Source organism: Chiloscyllium plagiosum, unplaced genomic scaffold (assembly GCF_037043375.1).
Source record: "Chiloscyllium plagiosum isolate Xiang-an unplaced genomic scaffold, Cpla_swu_hap1 HiC_scaffold_44, whole genome shotgun sequence".
Taxonomy (NCBI): domain Eukaryota; kingdom Metazoa; phylum Chordata; class Chondrichthyes; order Orectolobiformes; family Hemiscylliidae; genus Chiloscyllium; species Chiloscyllium plagiosum.
Genome location: NW_028270182.1, coordinates 40,699,478 through 40,706,953, shown reverse-complemented (window position 1 = coordinate 40,706,953; position 7,476 = coordinate 40,699,478).

Sequence of the window (7,476 nt, the reverse complement as noted above, 5' to 3'; positions counted from 1 at the left end):
CACACCACCCTCACCATCACGCTCAGCATCACACACTCCACCATCATTACACAAACTGCCGCGCACCATCCCCACCGTCACGCTCACCACCACACACTGCACCACGATCACACACACTGTTCCACACCTCTCCCATCATCACGCTCACACACACACCAAAACCGTCACACACACTGCCCCACACCATCCCCACCATCACGCTCACACCCACACACTCCACCACCCTCACACACACTGCCCTACACCACCCGGACCGTCACGCTCACCCAATACACACTCCAATACCATGATATACACTGTCGCACACCACCACCATCATCATGCTCACCCGCACACACTCCACCACCATCACATGCACTGCCCCACATATCCCTCACAGTCATGCTCACCACCACACACTCCACCATCCTCACACACACTGCACTACACCACCCCCACAGACATGCTTACCCGCGCACACTCCACCACCATCACACACACTGCCCCACACCGACTTCACCGTCACGCACACTACAACACACTCCACCACCCTCACACACACTGACCCACACTGCTGCACTCACTCCAACACACTCTAACATCATCACACACACTGCCCCACACCACCCTCACTGTCACACTCACCCCAAACATTCCATCTCTCTCACACACACTGCCCAACATCACCCTCACAGTCACGTTCACCCCCCCACACAATCCAACACTTTCACAGGCATTGCCCACACCTTCCGCACCTTCACGCCCTCCCTCACACACTCCACCACTATCACACACACTGCCTCACACCACCCTCACCATCACGCACACCCCCACATTATCCACCACCATCTCACGCAGTGCCCCACACCACTCTTAACGCTACGCTCACCCCCACACACTCCACCACATCACACACACTGCCCCACACCACTCTCACCGTCAATCTCACCCCGACACACCCCACAACCATCACACACACTGCCCCACACCACCTCCACCGTCAGGCTCACCCCGACACCCACCACTACCATCACACACACTGCCCCACACCTCATTCATCGTCACGCTCACCCCCACACACTCCCCCCAACACACACATTGCGCCACACCACCCTCAACGTCTCGCTCACCAGCACATACTCCACCAACACAACACACACTGCTCCACACCTCTCTCACCACACTCACAAAGACAAACTCCACCAACCTCACGAACACTGCTCCACACCACCCTCACCGTCACGCTAACCCCCACACATTCGACCACTATCACACACACTGCCCCACGCCAGCCTCACCGTCACGCTCACCCCTACACAATCCACCACCATCACACACACTGCACCACACCACTGTCACCGTCACGCCAGCCCCACACACTCCACCACCATAACACACACTGCCCCACACCTCCCCCACCTTCACACTCACTACCACACACTCCACCACCTTCACAAATGCTTCACCACACCACCCTCACCGTCACGCTCATCCCCACACAGTCCACCACCATCACACACGCTACCCCACACCACCCTCACCATCAGGGTCACCACCACACACACTGTCCCACACTTTCGCCGAAGTCACGCTCATGCCCATACAAGCCACCACCATCTCACACACTGCCCCACACCACCCTCACCTTCACGCTCTCTCCCAACACGCCACCACCATCACACACACTGCCCCACACCACCCTCACCTTCACGCTCTCTCCCAACACGCCACCATCATCACACAAACTGCCCCACACCGCCCTCACTGTCACGCTGACTGCCACATACTCCACCATCATCACACACTGCCCCACACCACACTCACCTTACCGCTCAGACCCACACAGTCCAACACCAACAAACACACTGCCCCACTCCACTACCACCGTCACGCTCACCCCCGAACACTCCACCACCATCACACACACAGCCCCAAAAAAACCCCAACGGCACGCTCGCCCCACACACTCCACCACCATCACACACGCAGCCCCACATCACCCCCAACGTCACGCTCACCCCTCACACTCCACCACCCTCACACACACTGCCCAACACATCTCCCACCTTCACGCTCACATCCACACACTCCACCTCCATCAGAAACACTGCACCACACCACCTTCACCGTCACGCTCACAACAAACACTCCACCATCATCACACGCACTGCCCCACACCACGCTAACCGTCACGCTCACAACCACATAATCCACCATCATCATACACACGATCCACACCACCCCCACCTTCACGCTAAACCACGCACAATCCTCCACCATCATACACACTGCCTCACACCACTCTCACCGTCACGCCCACCCCCACATGCTGCACCACCATCACACACACTGCCCCACCCCACCTCCACCGTCACGCTCACCCCCACACCCACCACAACCATCACACACACTGCACCACACCACCTTCACCGCCACGCTCACCCCCACATACTCCACCATTCCCCCACACACTCCCCTACCGTTACGTTCACTCTCCCGCACAGTCTCCCACCATCACACTCACTCTACCACACAATGCCCCACTGTCATGCTAACTCACCCTGCAAAAAGCCTCACCATCAGACCCTCTCAAACACACGCTCCTCCACAGTATCGTTCACTCCCCCACACACAGCCCCACCCTGATTCTCAGACCCGTGCACTCCCCCCCATCACGCTCACTCACCCACACACAGCCCCACCCTGATTCTCACATTCCGTGCACTTCCCCACCATGGCGCTCACTCTCCCGCACACTCTCTTTGTCACGTTCACTCCCCTGCACACGACTCCATCGTAAATCTCACTTCCCCACTCTCTCCCCCATCGTTACTCTGTCTCCCCCGTACACTTCCCTACCATCAGGCTCACTACCCTGCGCACTCCCCCACCATCCCATTCACTCTCCCACACATTCCCCACCATCAAGTTCACTCTTTCGCACACTCCCCCAGCATTACACTTACATACCTACTCACCACACACCACCACCACACTCCTCACACACCTTAAACTGAGCTCCTGACTGTGAACTCCGACCCAGTTGATCCCCACTAAACGGCCTTTGACACCATCCCCATTCTATTCCCTGAGTAACAGACAGTATGGACCACACAATGTGTTCTGTTTGTGATATCCAGTTGTACCAGTCTCAGTCACAGCCTACGGTGCCAATCCACCTGCTACCCCCTGGTAACGGCTGGTGTTCTCACATCCACTATCTCCCCGAGCAATGGCGTTTGGCCCAAGCTCCATACAGTTGCCCTGGTAATGGCCTGATATGCCGTCCCAATCTCTGATCCCTAACACTGGCCTGAAGAACGACAACACTCTTCTGTTCCCCCAGCACCGAAGGATTCGTGGAAGACAGTAACATTGGGAGGTTATGATTGCAAGATGGAGAGAGAGTGATTGGGATTGGGGAAGGCAAAGACAGTGGAATTGAGTGTGTAAATGGGAAAGGAGAGAGGAACAGTGGCGCAATGTGAAAGTGGGAGGGATATATGGAGGGAGAGTGACAGAGGGAGCAAGGTGAATTCTGCTGAGAGCCAAGTTGGAATGGGAGACCCAGAAGGGAAAGTAAGGACAGAGGGAGTTAAACCCAGCTCCTGAGCTCAGGGTGTGGTCCCCTCTCCTCCCCTTACCTGAGGACCAGGACTTGGGGATGAGTCTGTCTCTCCAGCTCAGCTTCTCCAACACAAAGACACACAACGACATCGTTCACGCTGCTGCTCGGCACTCTTTAATCAACAGTTTTATTGTTTACAAATGGAAGTGATGGATACAGTCAGTGGGATGGTGCCTTTTCTCACAGGCCACTGAGTTGTGAGAAACATTGAAATATTTCCCTGTAAACCCCCTGTGGGATAAGGATGGACAAACCAGCGCTACCGTCAGTCTGTTACCATAGCGACAGGCTGCTGCATTGCTGAAACATTGAACTGAAATGAGAAAATCCCGGATGGATTGATTCATGAAGGAATTTGATGGATGGATGGATTTGGGTGAATGGATATTTCAGACATCCTTCAGCTGCTGCCTGAGCTTAGTCTGGGTCACGGCAAAAATCGCGGTGTTTGTGCAGCAACTGAGGATCTGCAGCATGAAACCCAATTCCAGCACAAAGCCATGGAGACTCACAGACTGATACCCATCCACCACATCTGGTACCCTATAGAATATAGCATTAACATTGACCATAACAGGATGAAATTGGCCGAGATCACAAACAGTAAAATGATGGATTTTTTTCGGTTTCTCGTTTCTGTGTCAGACTGAGCGTCCTCATTGGTGTGAGCGCGGAGTCTCCTGCGGGCTCTGCTGGTCACTAAAATGTGTCTGACAGTGAGAACATTGAGCAGCAGAATCAGGAGAAATGGGACACCCGTGGTTAGAATGTGGTGGAGGGACTCGATTGTGACCCAGACACTGGAGTATAGAACAGCGGCTGTTACAGAACAAAACCAGGGGTCGTTCCCCAGCCGATACCGAGCCGTGAGCATAAAATACCAGGAAATGTTCTTTAAACAGCTCAGCACAGTCACTGCTCCCAGAACCACAGCCGCCGTTTTCTCACTGCAATATTTACTTTTCAGCTTCTGGCAACAAATGGCCACAAACCGATCAAAGTTGAAAGTGACGGTGAACCAGACATAGCAGTCAGTGGCTGTATAAAGCAGGACGGCGTGAACATTACAAACGGTGACGGAGTCCCTCAGGAAATAAAACTATTGCCGACAAACATTGGGAATGTGTCTCAGGATCAGGTCGAGGATAATGACCAGGAGATCCCCCGCTGCCATGGCTCCCAGGTAACGTCTGACACGTGGAGACAATCCACAATCTTTCTAAAGCAGGACGTAGATAGTCACTAGGTTAACTGTGAGGAAGGAAAACAAACCCATTATCCATCAGCCTGGAGGCAAAGGGACCCCTTTGACTGGGGACCCAGTGAGATTTTCAAATGTGTCCCTGTATTCAGGGATTTATTAAAATAATTGGAGCTGGAATAAATAATGGGAAGGTCGGAATTACTGACAAAAATGTCACATAAACCACAAGAAACCCTCCCTTATCAAACACACAGATACACATCCACAAGGACAGATGGTTTCTAGAACATCCCCACACACTCGATCACTCGAGAGCAGACCCAGGTCACGCCTTCCCAGTTCCTAATACGGAGGGTGGAAGCGTTGCTGTCCTGAAGGATTCTCTCCCAGTTTCCTGAAGACAAACAGAGTTTGGGAATTTCTATATTTTGGTTTAAATTGTGGTCGATCCTGTGTCGGAAAGAAATATAAACGCAGGGAAAACGTTTTCACCTCTTTAACTGCCTGAGGGGCCTTCGGAACAGTGTCTCCTTCTCCCTGGAACGGGATCTCTTCCCTCGGGACCTTATCGTTTGTTCAGTTCACTGACGTCCGGCCGTTCACAAACAATGTCAGGCACAGAACGTTCCGGGGGGAATGTCAGTTATCGAATGTTGGGGATAGAATGTTCCGGGGAATGTCAGTTATAGAATGTTGGGGACAGAACGTTCCGGGGAACGTCAGTTATAGAATGTCAGGGACAGAACGTTCCGGGGAATGTCAGTTATAGAATGTCAGGTATAAAACGTTCCAGGGAACACACTGACCTGTCCATCACCTTTCCCACCATGTCCACCCCACCCTCCTCTTTGACCTATCCACTGACCCCACCCCCATCTACCGATCACATTCCCTTCTCTCTTCCCCCGAGCCCCAACCTTGGCCCTGGCCCCCTCCCATTTATTCCTCAAACTCCCCGCCCACAAGCCTCATTCCTTATAAAGCGATTATGCTCGAAACTTTCATTCCCCTGCTCCTCGGATGCTGCCTGACCTGCTGTGCTTTTCCAGCATCACACTCCCAGTCAGGAAACAGTCTGACACCGTCATACTCACAGAACCAGGCCTGATGGGTCATGTTTCATGAAGCGCCATCACCATCCCTGGGTATATCCTGTCCCCCGGGAGGACATACCCACCAGTGGTGGGATACAGTTAGGGAAGGCGTTGCCCTGCAATTTCCCAACATTGATTCCAGAACCCGGGAAGGCTCATGGTAACAGGTCCCAGATATTCAAGGAAATCGCCTGAGGATGGATATCTCCTGCCCCTCACCTGTCCCTTTGGTGATAACTCAGTTCCCCATGATGTAGAAAGAAATCAGAGGAAGCACTGAGGGTGATAAGGACACAGACCGTCCTCTGGGTGTGGGACTTCAATGTCCATTACCAAGAGTGTCCCCACAGGCCCACCGCTGACTGAGCAGGGAGAGACCTCACATACACAGCAGCCAGATTGTGGAAAGTTATGAGGGAACCAACAAGAGAGAAACATTCTCACCAAACCCCTTGTCCCAGAGGGATCTGCCCCTAACAGTATCTGTAGGAACAGCCAGCACACTGTTCTGGTGAAGGGCAAGTCTCAGCCTCATATTGAAGACCCTGCCCACTGTAATATGTGGTACTTCCTCCTTTTAAGTAGGACATACTTCTAAAGGACGGAGCACATGGAAGCTGGCCATCCACGAGGTACTGTGGGCTAGCAGCAGCTGCAGCATCAATGGCCTTCCCTCCATTGCAAAGTCAGAAGTGGGCTGTTCACTGATGGTTCCAAAATGTTCTGCACCATTCCCAACAACACCTGTACTGAAGCAGGATATTCAGCCCACCAAGAGTTTTATACAGGAACAGAATGAGGCCATTCAGCCATTGGAGCTTGTTGCTCAGAAACTGGAGCAGATCTTTCCATCTCTAATACCTGTTACACAGGAAGTGGAAGGGAACATTCAGCCTTTCAAATCTGCTACATACGAATACGGGGGGGGGGGGGGGGCGGGGGGGGGGACGGGATACTGAGCCAAGAGCAGGGACAAATTAGGGAGCAATCAGTCTCTATTAGTTTAACAGAAATTAACGACTGCAGTGACACAGTGACCAGTGCTGGGACCTCAATTATTTGCAAACTATATAAATGGTTTCCAGAAATGGAACAAACATTTTCTAAATAAATTTAAACTGACGCTAAGATCGAGAGGAGCTGAGGTTATCAAGGGGAGGTAGAGAATCTGTAAATGGATAAGTAACAGACAGCAACTTGGTCGATCGAATATAATGTGGGTAAGTGTGAACCTGTGATTTTGTTTCAGGAAGAATAACAGGCTGCGTATTACATAGATGGAGAGGGATTACAGGACTTAGTGATACCATGTGTACTGGAGGGTTCACTCTGACTGTCCAGACATGGGAAGTGTGGCCCCATCTCTCTTCTGGTCTGCTCTTTGATGTTCCCAGTGGTCCCATTACTCTCAGTGCACACCGGATATTTTGATGTGGTTGGTTTGTGTTGGGACTTGGTGAGGGAGAGGATGATTTGAGCCCTGTGCCAACGAGACAGCCTTTATCTAATTGGCCATCATTCCTTTCTCAGTGGAGACCCGAGGACAATGGGAATGGCTGGCTACTTCTGAA